The sequence below is a fragment of the Protopterus annectens genome, chromosome 9.part0 (genome assembly GCF_019279795.1).
Source record: "Protopterus annectens isolate FY-2018-M chromosome 9.part0, PAN1.0, whole genome shotgun sequence".
In the NCBI taxonomy this organism is placed as follows: Eukaryota; Metazoa; Chordata; order Ceratodontiformes; family Protopteridae; genus Protopterus; species Protopterus annectens.
This window is the reverse complement of record NC_056743.1, coordinates 1,864,617,319-1,864,634,945: the sequence shown is the minus strand read 5'-3', so window position 1 is coordinate 1,864,634,945 and position 17,627 is coordinate 1,864,617,319.

Below are 17,627 nucleotides of genomic sequence, written 5' to 3'. Positions count from 1 at the left end.
AAGTTAATAATTTAAGAATTCAGACCAGTATATAATATGTATAAAGTTGAAGCATACACTCATTAAACTCATACATTCAAAAACTCTTTAAAAAATCATTAATTTAAAACAAAACAAAACAAAGACAAAAATATAACCTGTAATGTAAACAGTTTCATACTCATAAACTACTAATAAGACACTAAATATGTTTGAATATATCTTAAATATAAATGTGGATGTATGAAATGACCCTAAATTAATTATTACTTATTAATACTCTCATATAATGGGACATATATTAAAACTACATGGAGTTGGAGCATATAAATATATATATAAATGACAATAATTAAAACTCCAAATAACTACTTATATATTCGCTTGACCATTATATAATCTATAAGATATATATATTATCTGCGTGAGGCTAAAAAAGATCTTATGGAAACATAAGCATTAAGTCCTGGTGAGTGATGTGCTTTTAACTTAAAAATCCACTCTAACTCTTTACTTTCTAAGTGATTCATGTAGTCTCCACATCTGTTCCCTGGATATACAACTTGCAAAACCCTAAAAGAGAAGGCATGGCCGAAATTCACAGAAATATGCTTGGCTAGTGCATTAAGTTCATTCTTGCACCTAATATCATAGAGATGGTTATATATTCTCTGCTTAAGTTTACGTTTTGTAAGTCCTATGCAAAATGCAGAACATTCATTACAGGATGCTAGATATATTAAACCAGTTGTCTCACAAGTTGCATAGCAACTTGGTTTCACACAACTACTTAATGTAGGATGAATAAACTCAGAATCAGTGGATATATATTGACAATAGTTACACTTTCTACAGGGGAAGGTACCCAACTGTCCCAATACTACCGGACAGTTTAGAACATTACTCTCTGAATTCGTGCATAATAACTTTTTCAGAGACTTATTATTTCTATAAGTAAAACTAGGTGTGTGACCAACAATCTTAGCTGTCTTGTCATCAATGGTCAACACACCCCAGTTCTTATAGATAATATTCCTAATAGCTGTACTATCATTAGTGTATGTTGTAATAAAACTAACTCTCTCCATGAAATTAGCCTTGGTTCTATGTTTATTATTATCACAGTGAATTTTATAATATTTCTAGGACGTAGTGGATTCCAGATCCTGAACTACTCCTGTGACCTGAGATCTTATTTTCTTAACCATAAGGGCATCGTAGCCCCTATCAACAAAAAATTATCTCCATATCATCAAGTTCCATCGTCCGATCCCTTTCTTGCTTACAAATCTTTAGCAACCTATTAAACTAAATCTTTATTATGCCTTTAAAAACATGGCGAGGATGCATACTATCAAACTGAAGTATAGCATTCTTCCAGCATTGCTTCCTGTAGAGGGTTGAAGTTAATCTACCCTCTTGTATACTCAAACTGACATCAAGAAAACTGACTGATTCATAAGAAACATCAAATGTAAACCTAAGAAAATTATTAGTGGTTTCTAGATGTTTCATAAAAACCTCAAACTCTGTAGGAGTACCATTCCAGACAATCAGGACATCGTCCACAAAATGTCTGTAAATCAGCACCTTGCTGAAATCTTTATGAGTGAAAAGAAACTCTTTCTCCCATTGATAGACTACTAGGTTCACATAAGTGTTGGCACATGGGGTCCCCATGGCCACACCAGCTTGTTGTAGATACAGGTCATCCCCATGTGCAAACACATTATGCGACAATACCAGATCTAATAACTGGCAAATTAAAATTTCTTTATTACGGTCTATAGTAGGAAAACATTGGAACAACATTCTTATGGCATCAATGCCTTCATTGTTAGGAATGCATGTGAATAAATCTTTCACATCCATAGTTATTAATAGATGTTCTCCTTTCTGAAGTTCCAAATTAGTGTTATCTAACAGATCCAGAAGTTCATAAGTATCTTTCAAAATAGTGGAGATGTTGTCAACATATGGTCTCAGTGTCTTCTCTAAGAACACTGAGACGTTCTCTGTAACCCATTTATCACCAGTGACTATAGGTCGTAGGGGGGGTTTATGGCCTTGTGCATTTTAGGTAGGCCTTTAATGACTGGTGTTTTAGGGTTTGCATTATAAAAGAAGTCATATAGCTCTTTCGTTATCTGATGGCACATCAATAAATCATAAAATGTGTCATTTACTTCTTTAACTATGTTGTTTAACTTTAAAACATCAATCTTTACATAAGTATTAGAATTACAAAGCATGTTGACCATAGAATCCCTGTAGTCCTCAGTGTTTAACAGCACTACTCCCCCTCCCTTGTCAGCGGGTCTTATAGTAAGAGCTGGGTTAGAGGAAAGTTTATGAAGTGAGCATCTTTCTTCTGGCTTCATATTAAAGTATAAACATTTTCTAGCTCCACTAAAAAAATATTCATATAAATCTCGTTCACACATCCTAACAAAATTATCAACATGTGCTGGTAATACAGGTAAATACGTACTTTTACGTTTACATATATAGTTTCCTGCTATACAGACATTAGCGTTGCCTTCTGTTTTATCTGAAACACATAATTTAAGGGCTACAGTGCACGCAAATACTCATAAATCAATCAATAAGTCATGCAGCACACTGCCCTGTGAAGGAATAAAGGATAAACCTTTATTTAAAACGTTAATGTCAGACGGAGTAAGAACAAACCTGGAAAGGTTGAAAAACAGGTTAGTTACTGTCTTTGTCTTCTCCTCTGTTGTTGCTGGTAATCTCCCGATAGTTTCCGTTTTCTTCTGTCCCAACTTCTGGAGCGATCTCATTGGAACACGTTGTTCTTGATGGGAAGAGGTAAAAAACGATCATTACCATCAGAACTATACTTCCATATGGCCCCTAGATCCCTAAGTGTAACAGAGTTATGGTCAGCTTCCTGATTAGGTAACGGTGTGGATACAGTTACTTCAACCCCTCTAGAAGGAAGCTTTTCAGGAGGAGTGACAAAAGGAGTATTAGAACTACCCCCAGAACTCAAAGATCTTATTTCTGCTGAGGAAGAGGCACAAACGCCAGCTGCTACAAGCGTAGTGTCATTAGACGCTGTGTTACGAGCAGAATTGCCTGTCAAAGTAGCGCGATCTTATCTCTTCTGCCAGACAAACACACCCCCTGTTGAAAAATCTTGGAAGTCACGCTGTAATTTCTTATGTTTCATTTGCTGAAGTTTAATAGAATAAGCATCCACTTGCGCATAAATACTATCAAGTTTCTTAATGCATGAGTCATTTTTGAAATTGTCACGAATCTCACTATTCAATCTGGACACTTTGGATAACAATTCTTGTTCAATAGGCTTAAAATAGTCAATGAGTAACTGTACATATTTGAAACTAGCATCAAGGTTGATGTCTTGCCATAGTTTTAACAAAACTGGATGGCTCTCCCCATATGTAGGCATGCAGAGAATCCGAATGCCTCTGGGGACGAGCCGAAAATGCAGGCAAGCCTCCATGTGTTTCCTTTGCCAAACTAGGCATTGCAGCCTAAATAAATCATTCTCCAGCTGTCTGGATAAAGAGTTATATTGTTCCAAATTATCTATGTCATTGTCTATAACCATTGGGGTCAATACCAGCAGATCCAGAGCCAATAAAGGATTGATATTGTAATACTTGTCCATCTGTTGGAAACTGTATTGGTCCTCAGTTCTGGATTGTAGTCCAGTTCAACATTCATGTTAGCCATACTGTGTGGAATTACGCAGATAATATATATATCTTATAGATTATATAATGGTCAAGCGAATATATAAGTAGTTATTTGGAGTTTTAAGTATTGTCATTTATATATATATTTATATGCTCCATGTAGTTTTAATATATGTCCCATTATATGAGAGTATTAATAAGTAATAATTAATTTAGGGTAATTTCATACATCCACATTTATATTTAAGATATATTCAAACATATTTAGTGTCTTATTAGTAGTTTATGAGTATGAAACTGTTTACATTACAGGTTATATTTTTGTCTTTGTTTTGTTTTGTTTTAAATTAATGATTTTTTAAAGAGTTTTTGAATGTATGAGTTTAATGAGTGTATGCTTCAACTTTATACATATTATATACTGGTCTGAATTCTTAAATTATTAACTTTCCAATGAAACTGCATGCTAGAATGTTGTTCTATATCTTAGAGCTAAAATTCTAAACTTGAACAACCTTTGTTCTTTTTCTGTTGAATAGCTAGTTAGTTAATTGCTGTTTTCAATTAGATTGATTAATTGATTTCATCTGATTCAATTTGATGTGACTGATTCACAGTAACATTGTATAAAATCTTCCAGTTCTTTTTGTAACTCATGATCTGAAGAAGCGTATTTACAATACGCGAAAGCGCTTGCCTCCATTAAAGTTTTTGTTTTACTATACTGCTTATTTGCCGTTTCTGTGTTGAGACTGAACGTGTTTTTGTATCTACTGTTCCTGGCTTTGTGATGAGCAGTCTCCGTTGGAAGGAGCAGTGTCTTCTGCTACATTATTTTGTTTATTTAACTGCCTTTCCACACAGTATGGCTAACACGAATGTTGAACTGGACTACAATCCGGAACCGAGGACCAATACAGTTTCCAACAGATGGACAAGTATTATCAACAACAATATCAATCCTTTATTGGCTCTGGATCTGCAGGTATTGACCCCAATGGTTATAGACAATGACATAGATAATTTGGAACAATTTAACTCTTTATCCAGACAGCTGGAGAATGATTTATTTAGGCTGCAACGCCTAGTTTGGCAAAGGAAACACATGGAGGCTTGCCTGCATTTTTGGCTCGTCCCCAGAGGCATGCGGATTCTCTGCATGCCTACATATGGGGAGAGCCATCCAGTTTTGTTGAAACTATGGCAAGACATCAACCTGGATGCTAGCTTTAAATATGTACAGTTACTCAATGACTACTTTAAGCCTACTGAACAAGAATTGCTCTCCAAAGTGTCCAGATTGAATAGTGAGATTCGTGACAAATTTAAAAATGACTCATGCATTAAGAAACTTGATAGTATTTCTGCGCAAGTGGATGCTTATTCTATTAAACTTCAGCAAATTAAACATAAGAAATTACAGCGCGACTTCCAAGATTTTTCAACAGGGGGCGTGTTTGTCTGGCAGAAGAGATCAGATCGCGCTACTTTGACGGGTAATTCTGCTCATAACACAGCGTCTAATGACACTACGCTTGTAACAGCTGGCGTTTGTGCCTCTTCCTCAGCAAAAATAAGATCTTTGAGTTCTCTGGGTAGTTCTAATACTCCTTTTGTCACTCCTCCTGAAATGCTTCCTTCTAGAGGGGTTGAAGTAACTGTATCCACACCGTTACCTAATCAGGAAGCTGACCATAACTCTGTTACACTTAGAGATCTAGGGGCCATACGGAAGTATGGTTCTGATGGTAATGATCGTTTTTTACCTCTTCCCATCAAGAACAACGTGTTCCAATGAGATCGCTCCCGAAGTTGGGACAGACGAAAACAGAAACTATCGGGAGATTACCAACAACAACAGAGGAGAAGACAAAGACAGTAACTAACCTGTTTTTCAACCTTTCCAGGTTTGTTCTTACTCCATCTGACATTAACGTTTTAAATAAAGGTTTATCCTTTATTCCTTCGCAGGGCAGTATGCTGCATGACTTATTGATTGATTTATGAGTATTTGCGCGCACTGTAGCCCTTAAATTATGTTTTTCAGATAAAACAGAAGGCAACGCTAATGTCTGTATAGCAGGAAACTATATATGTAAATGTAAAAGTACGTATTCACCTATATTACCAGCACATGTTGATAATTTTGTTAGGATGTGTGAACGAGATTTATATGAATATTTTTTTAGTGGAGCTAGAAAATGTTTATACTTTAATATGAAGCCAGAAGAAAGATGCTCACTTCATAAACTTTCCTCGAACCCAGCTCTTACTATAAGACCCGCTGACAAGGGAGGGGGAGTACTGCTGTTAAACACTGAGGACTACAGGGATTCTATGGTCAACATGCTTTGTAATTCTAATACTTATGTAAAGATTGATGTTTTAAAGTTAAACAACATAGTTAAAGAAGTAAATGACACATTTTATGATTTATTGATGTGCCATCAGATAATGAAAGAGCTATATGACTTCTTTTATAATGCAAACCCTAAAACACCAGTCATTAAAGGCCTACCTAAAATGCACAAGGCCATAAACCCCCCCTACGACCTATAGTCAGTGGTGATAAATGGGTTACAGAGAACGTCTCAGTGTTCTTAGAGAAGACACTGAGACCATATGTTGACAACATCTCCACTATTTTGAAAGATACTTATGAACTTCTGGATCTGTTAGATAACACTAATTTGGAACTTCAGAAAGGAGAACATCTATTAATAACTATGGATGTGAAAGATTTATTCACATGCATTCCTAACAATGAAGGCATTGATGCCATAAGAATGTTGTTCCAATGTTTTCCCACTATAGACCGTAATAAAGAAATTTTAATTTGCCAGTTATTAGATCTGGTATTGTCGCATAATGTGTTTGCACATGGGGATGACCTGTATCTACAACAAGCTGGTGTGGCCATGGGGACCCCATGTGCCAACACTTATGCGAACCTAGTAGTCTATCAATGGGAGAAAGAGTTTCTTTTCACTCATAAAGATTTCAGCAAGGTGCTGATTTACAGACGTTTTGTGGACGATGTCCTGATTGTCTGGAATGGTACTCCTACAGAGTCTGTGGTTTTTATGAAACATCTAGAAACCACTAATAATTTTCTTAGGTTTACATTTGATGTTTCTTATGAATCAATCAGTTTTCTTGATGTCAGTTTGAGTAAACAAGAGGGCAGATTAACTTCAACCCTCTACAGGAAGCAATGCTGGAAGAATGCTATACTTCAGTTTGATAGTATGCATCCTCGCCATGTTTTTAAAGGCATAATAAAGAGTCAGTTTAATAGGTTGCTAAAGATTTGTAGGCAAGAAAGGGATCGGACGATGGAACTTGATAATATGGAGAGAATTTTTGTTGATAAGGGCTACGATGCCCTTATGGTTAAGAAAATAAGATCTCAGGTCACAGGAGTAGTTCAGGATCTGGAATCCACTACGTCCTATAAATATTATAAAAGTCACTGTGATAATACTAAACATAGAACCAAGACTAATTTCATGGAGAGAGTTAGTTTTATTACAACATACACTAATGATAGTACAGCTATTAGGAATATTATCTATAAGAACTGGGGTGTGTTGACCATTGATGACAAGACAGCTAAGATTGTTGGTCACACACCTAGTTTTACTTATAGAAATAAGTCTCTGAAAAAGTTATTATGCACGAATTCAGGGAGTAATGTTCTAAACTGTCCGGTAGTATTGGGACAGTTGGGTACCTTCCCCTGTAGAAAGTGTAACTATTGTCAATATATATCCACTGATTCTGAGTTTATTCATCCTACATTAGGTAGTTGTGTGAAACCAAGTTGCTATGCAACTTGTGAGACAACTGGTTTAATATATCTAGCATCCTGTAATGAATGTCCTGCATTTTACATAGGACTTACAAAACGTAAACTTAAGCAGAGAATATATAACTATCTCTATGATATTAGGTGCAAGAATGAACTTAATGCACTAGCCAAGCATATTTCTGTGAATTTCGGCCATGCCCTCTCTTTTAGGATTTTGCAAGTTGTATATCCAGGGAACAGAGGTGGAGACTACATGAATCACTTAGAAAGTAAAGAGTTAGAGTGGATTTTTAAGTTAAAAGCTCATCACTCGCCAGGACTTAATGCTTATGTTTCCATAAGATCTTTTTTAGCCTCACGCAGATAATATATATATCTTATAGATTATATAATGGTCAAGTGAATATATAAGTAGTTATTTGGAGTTTTAAGTATTGTCATTTATATATATATTTATATGCTCCATGTAGTTTTAATATATGTCCCATTATATGAGAGTATTAATAAGTAATAATTAATTTAGGGTCATTTCATACATCCACATTTATATTTAAGATATATTCAGACATATTTAGTGTCTTATTAGTAGTTTATGAGTATGAAACTGTTTACATTACAGGTTATATTTTTGTCTTTGTTTTGTTTTGTTTTAAATTAATGATTTTTTAAAGAGTTTTTGAATGTATGAGTTTAATGAGTGTATGCTTCAACTTTATACATATTATATACTGGTCTGAATTCTTAAATTATTAACTTTCCAATGAAACTGCATGCTAGAATGTTGTTCTATATCTTAGAGCTAAAATTCTAAACTTGAACAACCTTTGTTCTTTTTCTGTTGAATAGCTAGTTAGTTAATTGCTGTTTTCAATTAGATTGATTAATTGATTTCATCTGATTCAATTTGATGTGACTGATTCACAGTAACATTGTATAAAATCTTCCAGTTCTTTTTGTAACTCATGATCTGAAGAAGCGTATTTACAATACGCGAAAGCGCTTGTCTCCATTAAAGTTTTTGTTTTACTATACTGCTTATTTGCCGTTTCTGTGGTGAGACGGAACGTGTTTTTGTATCTACTGTTTTTATAGCTTGTGTGTTACCTAACTCAAGGTTACCTGAATTTGACCTGTTAATAACAGCCTGCATTTAAATTGGACCCTGTGTTCTGAGAGACAGCCTTACAAGACTATCTGCAAATATTCAGAGCTGAGTATATTTTTCTTTATTATAGAGTTTAATTGTTGCTTAGATATCTGTTGTCTCACTGTTCTGAGAGACTGATCTGCAAATATACAGAGCTGAGTATATTTTTTGGCTTAATAGTTGTACTGTATTAGTGGTTGCTCAGATCTCTGCTGAAACTGTCTTCCCCACCCCCCTCCCTTTTTTTGGTTTGTAGTTAAATTTGATGGCTTTTGCAGTGCCCAACCCACTGTAGATTTGATTTAGGACACTCCCCCAGTCCCATCTCTTTACAGCATTCTACCTAATAAACCCTTTCTGCACTTGCTTTTAGTCCTTTTTAATTTAATTGCATTTTTCAAACTGCGGTTTAATATTGCTACATACTCAAGTGTGCTAGCTTGCACTGCATGTGAATTGTTTTTACTACTGTTTTTGCTACTTTTCTGTAAAAAAAAAACTGTAAGCCTGTTTCCTACCTTTCCTGTAACTAGTGTTCCAGATACAGATTTGCTGTAAACAGAACTGTTTGTAAGCTTCTGAGCCCCCCAAGCCTTTCTGTGTTGGAGGGAAGCCTTCTAGTTTATCAGTGGGAGTGGTAAACATTAGGTAACCTGTCTACCACATAAGGAGTGGTTCTGGCCCAGAATTTGTAGTTATTGGCCGTTTGGGCAATCTTCCATCTCTCACAACTTTCTGATTTGAAAGCCTGCATTTGCACTTGTTTCTGTCCTGTAACTCATCTAGTGCAGATACAGATTCTTAGTTTTAGCACTTAAATTTGCTTATTCATGCTCAGCACTTGTTCAGAACTTGTAAGCACTAAATAAGCTACTAATTACTATAGCACTCAATCTTCCTCATTACCTAGAGGAAAACAGTTTTTGTACTTACTTTTCTCACTGGCATTAGAACAACATCTCTTGTACTCACTTTCCTCACTTATCTAGAGGAAAATAGTTTTTATTCATGCATGTCCAAGGGTCAGCTCCCAGTGTTCTCCCCTGTCTATTTGATGAATCTGGGCATCTTGAGGTAATGTAGAAATTGCCTCATGTACACAGACAACCCTCTCCTCCTACCACTCAACACTACAACCTGTGAGAGATGCACTTATCTAGCCAAACTGGAGGTAAAGCTCTCTCCAACCAAGACTGAACCTGACAGCCATGAAGAGAAAGTAAACATTTGCACCACACCACACTCATCACATAGTCACATTGACAAGTGGAGTACCACAGGGTTCCATCCTGGGACTGCTCCTGTTTGGTATCTACTTCTCTGAAGTACAGGCTAACACAGAAGGCCTCTGGCTAATGAAGTTTGCAGATGACTGCAAACTAGGAGCCATAGTCAAGTCCCCAAATGATGTGAACATCCTACAGAAGGGCCTCTCTGAGACAGATGCTTGGTGTCAGAGCCATGGCCTCAAGCTCAATGCCAAAAAGTGCAGTGTCATTCCCTTTGGTAAAAACTCTGTACCCATGAACTACCACATAGGCAGCAATCTACTTAACACCGAATGCGTGATAAGAGACCTTGGGACCCAGGTGGACAGTAGTCTCTCATTTGATAGTCACATCGCCACAGTAGTCAGGAAGTCCTTCTATGTGGCACACCTCATCATAAAAGGGTTCTCATCCAGGAAAAAAGAGGTCATCGTTCCTCCCTACTCGACACTCATTAGACCCATTATAGAGTACAACGCCCCTTTTGGAATGTACCTCACAAGACATCTGCAGCAGCTGAAAAGGCCATAGAAGTACCTCACAAAGAGAATTACTGGACTCAAACAAATGCCCTACACTGACCATCTCAAAAAACTCCAGCTTTACTCTGTAGCATATCGCCTACTCCGAGGTGATCTCTGCCTAACATATAAAGCTGTGTCAAACCCAGAGCTGTTAGACATGCTACACCTAAAGAAATCCCAATCCCTCCAAGCTACATGCTCTAGGGACCTAAACCTTGTCACTACAATAAACAGGACATGCTGGAGGGATAGATTCCTATCCCAGTGACTTCCCATACTCTGGAACAGGCTACCCATCTATGTCAAGCAAAGTTCTTCATTAGCACTCTTCAAGAAAAATCTTGATGAGAGTATGGGAAATAGGAAATACACCCCGGGGATGACTTCTGTGCCTCTGCTCGACAGTGGCACAGGAAAATAACTTTCTTGGGTGGTGTAAGCCAGGGAACCTTGTTGGCTAGGCTTACGTAGGCCCTTGGGCCGATAGCCTAGTACCTACCTATGAACCTAAGGCAGATATAACAAGTCTTTAATATGTGGTAAGCACTTTCATGCCCCACTGAGCACTTCTTCAGACCATACAAACATGTTAAAAGCATCCTTATATATACAATACTTTATATCAAGAGAGCCTATCACATAAAAACATCAATAAAATCATTTAAACAATCTCCACCCTCTCAAGAAAGGTTTTAAAGGAACTGGACCATTTAATTCTGGTGGTGCATCACTATGTAACCTAATGACCCAGTTAGTTTCCCTTTGTTCAAGAGTATTATTAAAATCTCCTAGTCTCATATTAGTTATTATCTGTTCTAAGACTTTGAATTTAAACGTATGTGAGTGGTACTTATTCACTACATGAGTGGCCAAGGCATTTCTAAGATCTGATTTCCTGATAGCAAGTAAATGTTCACGTATTCTATCTCTCAATTGTCTCTTAGTCTTACCTACATAGAAACTACAGCATGACTGGCAGGTTGCCATGTAGACCACACAGGTACTATTACAGTTAGTTATAAACTGACTAGAGTATTCAAAATGTATAAGAGGATGTATGAAGGAAGGGTGTGTATCTATATACATACACAAACTACAACTACCACAGGCTGATGCATATCCAACACGTTCATTGATATGAGAATCTGATTTATTATAACATAACATACGTTTAAGATTATGTTTATTCTTAAAAATTAATTTGGGTTGTGGTCCTACAACCTGACTGATCTTTTCTTTTGTTATAAGGACAGGCCAATTCTTTTTAATAATATTGCAAAATATCCCATGAACATTAGTATAGTGCATGGAGAAATTCACCATATGCTATTTTTTGTGTTGTTTAGCACTGTTATAAGATGTATATGTACTATGTTGCAAGAATGGTTGTGCACTCGTATTCCTAAGCTGAATAACTTCTTTAGCCATCTGATTAACATCTTTACTTTTGTACCCTCTGTCTCTAAATTCATTAGTTAGTTGAGTTAAATCTTTCTCAAATACAGCTTGAACACTATCCAGCCTTGAAACACGCATCCCCTGCCCTTTTAATACACTCTTAAATAATCTATTCGGATGCATACTATCCCTATGTAGGGTAGCATTAATTCTGCATTTTTTTCTATACATCTTAGTTGCTATTTGGCCATCAGAAGTTTTATAAATCCTGACATCCAAAAAGTCCATAGAGGTATATGAAGAATGATATGTGAATTTTAAAAAGTCTGTGGTTGTGTGTAAGTAGTTTACAATTTGTGGTATTAATTCACTAGGACCCATCCATAAAATACATAAGTCGTCCACAAATCTCTTAAAGAAGACTATATATTTCCTGTAGATATGTTCACATAATACAAATTTGCTTTCCCAACTACTCATTACTAGATTGGCATAACTATTCATACAGGGGGTGTGTAATACTGTCCATCAAAACAAAACAAATTATGCTCTAATATAATATTTAATAGGCTACAAATTAATATATTTTTCTCTTGACTAAAGCAACTATCAGTTTTTACAATATCATTCAACATTTGTATATCTTCACTATTTGGTATACTAGTAAAAAGGGATTGTACATCCAGGGCTAAAAAACATAATTCATTAATAAAATGTCATAGAAAGAACGTAAAAATATTGATATACCAGTTATAAACTGCCTAGTACCCTTCAAAATTACATTAGACTTATCTACTAAAACCCTTAGTTCTTTGTCAACATAAATGGACATGGATTCGGTGGCCCATTTGCCTCCAGAGATGATGGGCCTCATAGGAGGTCTATCCATGGACTTATGTATTTTCGGAAGCCCATTTAAAATGGGTAATATAGAATGCATCACTGCACGTTTTCATTCATAACTGTTATTATATTGTTAACGAACATCATGATACTGGTGGTAATAGATCTGTTTTCAACATATGCATGCTGACATATAGTTTCAAGTCCCAACCTATCCAGTTCTGACAATAACTTATCCAATATTACCTTCTGCATTATTTTTCCACAACAAGAAACCAGACTTAAGGGTCTATATGACTCTGGGTTTGTCCTACTCCCCTGTCACTTAAAGACAGGTTTATTAATCCCATTTCTCCAATTGTTAGGAATCTCCCCATATTTATATGACCTAGTGAATTATAGATATAATGGTACTGTAAGTTCTTGCTGAAGTGTTCTCAGTTCATTGTTACTAATTCTGTCTCCTCCCTGTGCTTTGTTTGGACCCAGTTTGTGCAGTTCCTTTTCAATATAATCTAATTTGATTCCAGTATCTGGAGTTAACTGAATATCACTCGGACATTTTATCACCCCATTTGTGGAGCCAAACTGTTTTGCATAAGATTTTGTAAACATATCTATGATATCTTGTGTACGAGAATACATTTTAGAATCTGCACACAGTTTATAAATGTGTGTGTCTTTACTCCTTCCACATCTTATGTGTTTATAAAAAAGGTTTCCTAGTATGGTCAATATCTTTATATACATTTTCTTCAAATCTTTCTTAATCTTGTTTTACACTTTGCTTAATCTGTTTGTCCAGATTGTTTATTTCAGTTTTAAAAGTTGTAGTTCGACCTCTTTTCCATTTTTTATGTTTTTTGTCTCTCACCTTAATCAGATATCTAGTTCTTATGGAAATATATCCCCTTGATGTTGTACACCTAGAGCCTGATGTTAAACATTTTTTTAATTTTTTTTTGCACTCAAACAATTTCTCTTTCAAATCTTTTCATATTCCATCTGCAGTTTTTCCACTGAACACCTCACTCCAGTTAGTTTTACACAGTGACTGTTTTGCTTCCATATAATCTGTAATTAACCTTCTGTGCATTGGTTTAGATTTCACTTTGGCAGAATTATCTAGCAACAAATTAACCTTTATAACCCCATGATCACTGCACATCAATGGTGGTAAAACTTGACTTGAAGTTACAATAATTTCTTTGGGAACATAAACAAGTATGTTCCATCCCCTGGTAGGTTTTTTTATAATCTGAAGCAACTTTTATTCCTGAATATACACTGATAATGGCTTCCTTACTAACATTTTATTTATTTATTTTTATTTTACATTTGTTGACCGGGCTAGTCTAGCTGGAGATATTTCCATTTTCAGTAGAGGCCGAGGAGAAACTCCATGAAGTACAAATTAATACATATGTAAAAAATCAACATACATAGCAAGAAAACAATTAGTACATAGGTTAGTAATAGTTAAAAACAGCGAAATTCTTAAAACTCTTCAAATAATTTAGTACAACAAGAAAGAGTTACTACCACACACAGAGAAATTCAAACAACATTATACAGGATAAAAATTCTTATAGATAAGGATACAAAAATAAGAGGAAATAAAAGTAGAGTAATAAGAATTAGGTAAGGAATAGGATGGGTTAGATGAGAAGAGAGCACGTTAAGATAATTAACAGGTAAGGAAGCAAGGCGAAGGTGAGAGGGGAGAAGAGAGAGCTAGGTGGAAAAAAGAGTGAAACAAGAAGTGAGAGAGGTTTCTGGTAATTTAAGTCCCCAGCTAATATTATTCTTCCCTCAGTGTGTTTCATATAAGAAATATATGAATTCCTCTACGACATCTGCACTTGACTTTGGTGGTCTATGCACTCCAATTGTCATATGTTCCAGGGTTGTGTTTATTGTCACAGTTACACAGTCTATAGTATTGATATTATCATTGAACATGTAATAATCACAGGTCTCATAGCTATCTTTAATCCCTATCATAATACCTCCACCTGATTTTTTTGTTAGAATGTCTGTTACAGTAAAAACATTTATACCCTGACAGAACTGTTTTCCAGTCATTGCTCTTTAACCATTTTTCACAAACAAAAACAACATCAATCTTGTGGGAGCATAGCAAATTTTCCAATAAAAAAAATTATTATTAATGCTCGTAGCATTAACAACCATAGAGATGCATCAAATTTTCTCAAGTGTAGTATTCCTAAAACTGTGACTGCCCCTAACCCTAATCCTAACTACCATACTCAAGTGTACTACTCCTATCCCTGGCACTGTCCCTAAACCTAAGCCTAACCCTAACCCGTAACCCCAGCCCTAAACATTACACTACTCCTAACCCTGTTATTGCCCCTAAACCTAACTCTAATCTCAAACTTTATCCCTAACTCTAACTCTAACCAACAGCCTCAAATGTACTACTCCTATCCTTGTCATTACCCCTAATCATAACCCTAACCTGTACCTCTCAGCCTGCAGAAACTGAAAACATGAACCCATATCCTTGAAATGCATGACCATCCAGTTTAACATCTGAGCACCTTATTAACATCATATTTGAAAATCAAATAGCACATAACTCTTCTCACTTCTGCTAGGAATGTGAGATACAACTCAGAAGCACAAGTTTAAAAACAAAGATGAAAAAATTATGCAAAATATGCATATGCACATTATCAAAGGGATAGTGTAAAACCTGTAAACGTTTCCTATCACAGGAACAAAACTGCAGTGAATCCAAAAACACACATCAGTTTACTTTGTTGACAATAGCAGATTCGACAAAATGAAGTGCAACCATATATCTATCTATCTATATAGATATATATATATATATATATATATATATATATATATATATATATCTACCTATGTATATATATGTGTGTGTGTGTATATATATATATATATATATATATATATATATATATATATATATATATATATATATATATATATATACACACACACACACACACACACACACACACACATATATATATATATATATATATATATATATATATATATATATATATATATGTATTCATATATGCATATATATATATATATATATATATATATATATATATATATATATATATATATATATATATATACACACACATATATGGGACCCGTACAGATCCCCAAATGCACTTTCCACTGTCGCAGAAATCACAGAGCATACTTAATCTAAAGTGCTGTTCACTGAAGCAGCACTTTTGGATAAGCATGCTCGTTGTGCCGGTCCTACTAGGGTGCGGATAAGGGAAACTTCCCTTTTCCCCACTGTAGTGCAACCTGGAAGTGAGAATATTAAAGTAGGGGTGGTGTGGGGGTGCAGGGGGGCTTGCCTCCCTGCATAGAAGTAGGTTTAATGTTTTTTTTTTTTTTTTTAAAGATACTTTACCGTAAGTTCTTTTTTGGTGAAAGCGTTTTCTGCCCCCCCACATTCAGGGTGTGTGGGGTGAAGCCCCCCACATAAATTGTTTATATGTTGTCTTCTGGAAAAAATTATTCATTACACTTTTAAGTATCCATTTATATGCTTTAAAATATTTACAATGTGTGCCCCCCACACCCTCCCTTACTTTATATACTAACTCCAGGATTGTACAACAGTGGGAAAAAGGCCATATATACCTTTCAGCGAAATGAGTTTCAGTGAAATGTGTTTTCAGTGAAGTGAGCTTTCAGCGAATTGGGCTTTCAGTGAAGTGAGCTTTCAGTGAATATGTGTCAGTGAATTAAGCTTCGATGAAATGAGTTTTCATTGTAATGATATAAACCCAATGTAACTATATAGCAGGAGCCTGATGATACCATATTATAACTTCAAAACTCTAGCAAATCTAGATTGTGGTTACCAAGTCCATATTAAACATAAACCACAAATTGCTAGCAGTAGAGTTGCAATGTGGAATTAATAGCCTAACTAGCCTAGATACATTAAAAAATGTTAATGCATGGATGGCAGCACTTTAGCTAGAGCCAGCTCCCCAGTATCTTACTTCACCACTCCACAGACCCTTTTCTTAACAAAACTGTCCTTCCCTTGACATCATACATTAAGACTTTTACAACATCTTTTCTGCTTGCATTAATTTATTGACTCAAAGGAAAATTAATTTGCTCTAAACTCTCCAGTGCTTCACCATCCTTGCCCATATTCCTCCCTTCTTGCAAGTCTCACTATTTGTTTATTTTTTTTTGTTTAATTACCTATATTATAAACTTTCAGTTTATTCATGTCTTTTCTTTACAGTGCTTTGCAATCTTCTTCCTCAATCCCACTGTGAACTAAATACCACCTTGTCAAGTCTATCCCATTTTTATTTTCCCATGTCTACTCTGAACAGACAAAACATCCAACTATAAAATTTTCTTCCATATCACAAAGCTAATTCTTCTGTAAGCACATCCCATGACTTTAATAATTTTATATAATCCATCCACATATATGGATTGTCATCACATTTCCAGCATATTGTCTCATTTCATTACTTTTTGGAGGTACCCTATGGCACATGATACAGAAATTCTCTGTGACAGAAATTATCTTTCTCACTCACTATCTCTGTCTTGCTGTATGTCTGTCTTTGTCTCTCTAGCTCTCTCTCTCTCTCTCTCTCTCTCTCTCTCTCTCTCTCTCTCACCCTCTTATTTTCCCGTTTGTTTCTGTAGTTCAAAATGGTTAGTTTTAAAAATTAAACTGCTGGAAAGTAAGATCAAAATGTGACTCTTCAACTTCACCTGAATTTGAGAAAATATATTTACTGTGTCTAAGATTTGTTCTTATTCTACTGACTGATGCTTTATATCGCTTATTATTTTAAAAAAAAACATTGTAACCTGTTTTATTATATTTCACAACAGCTTGTTCTTAATTACATTTTGCTCATTAAGTAAAGTTCTATGACCCATATTTTGGGTAGAAGAGAG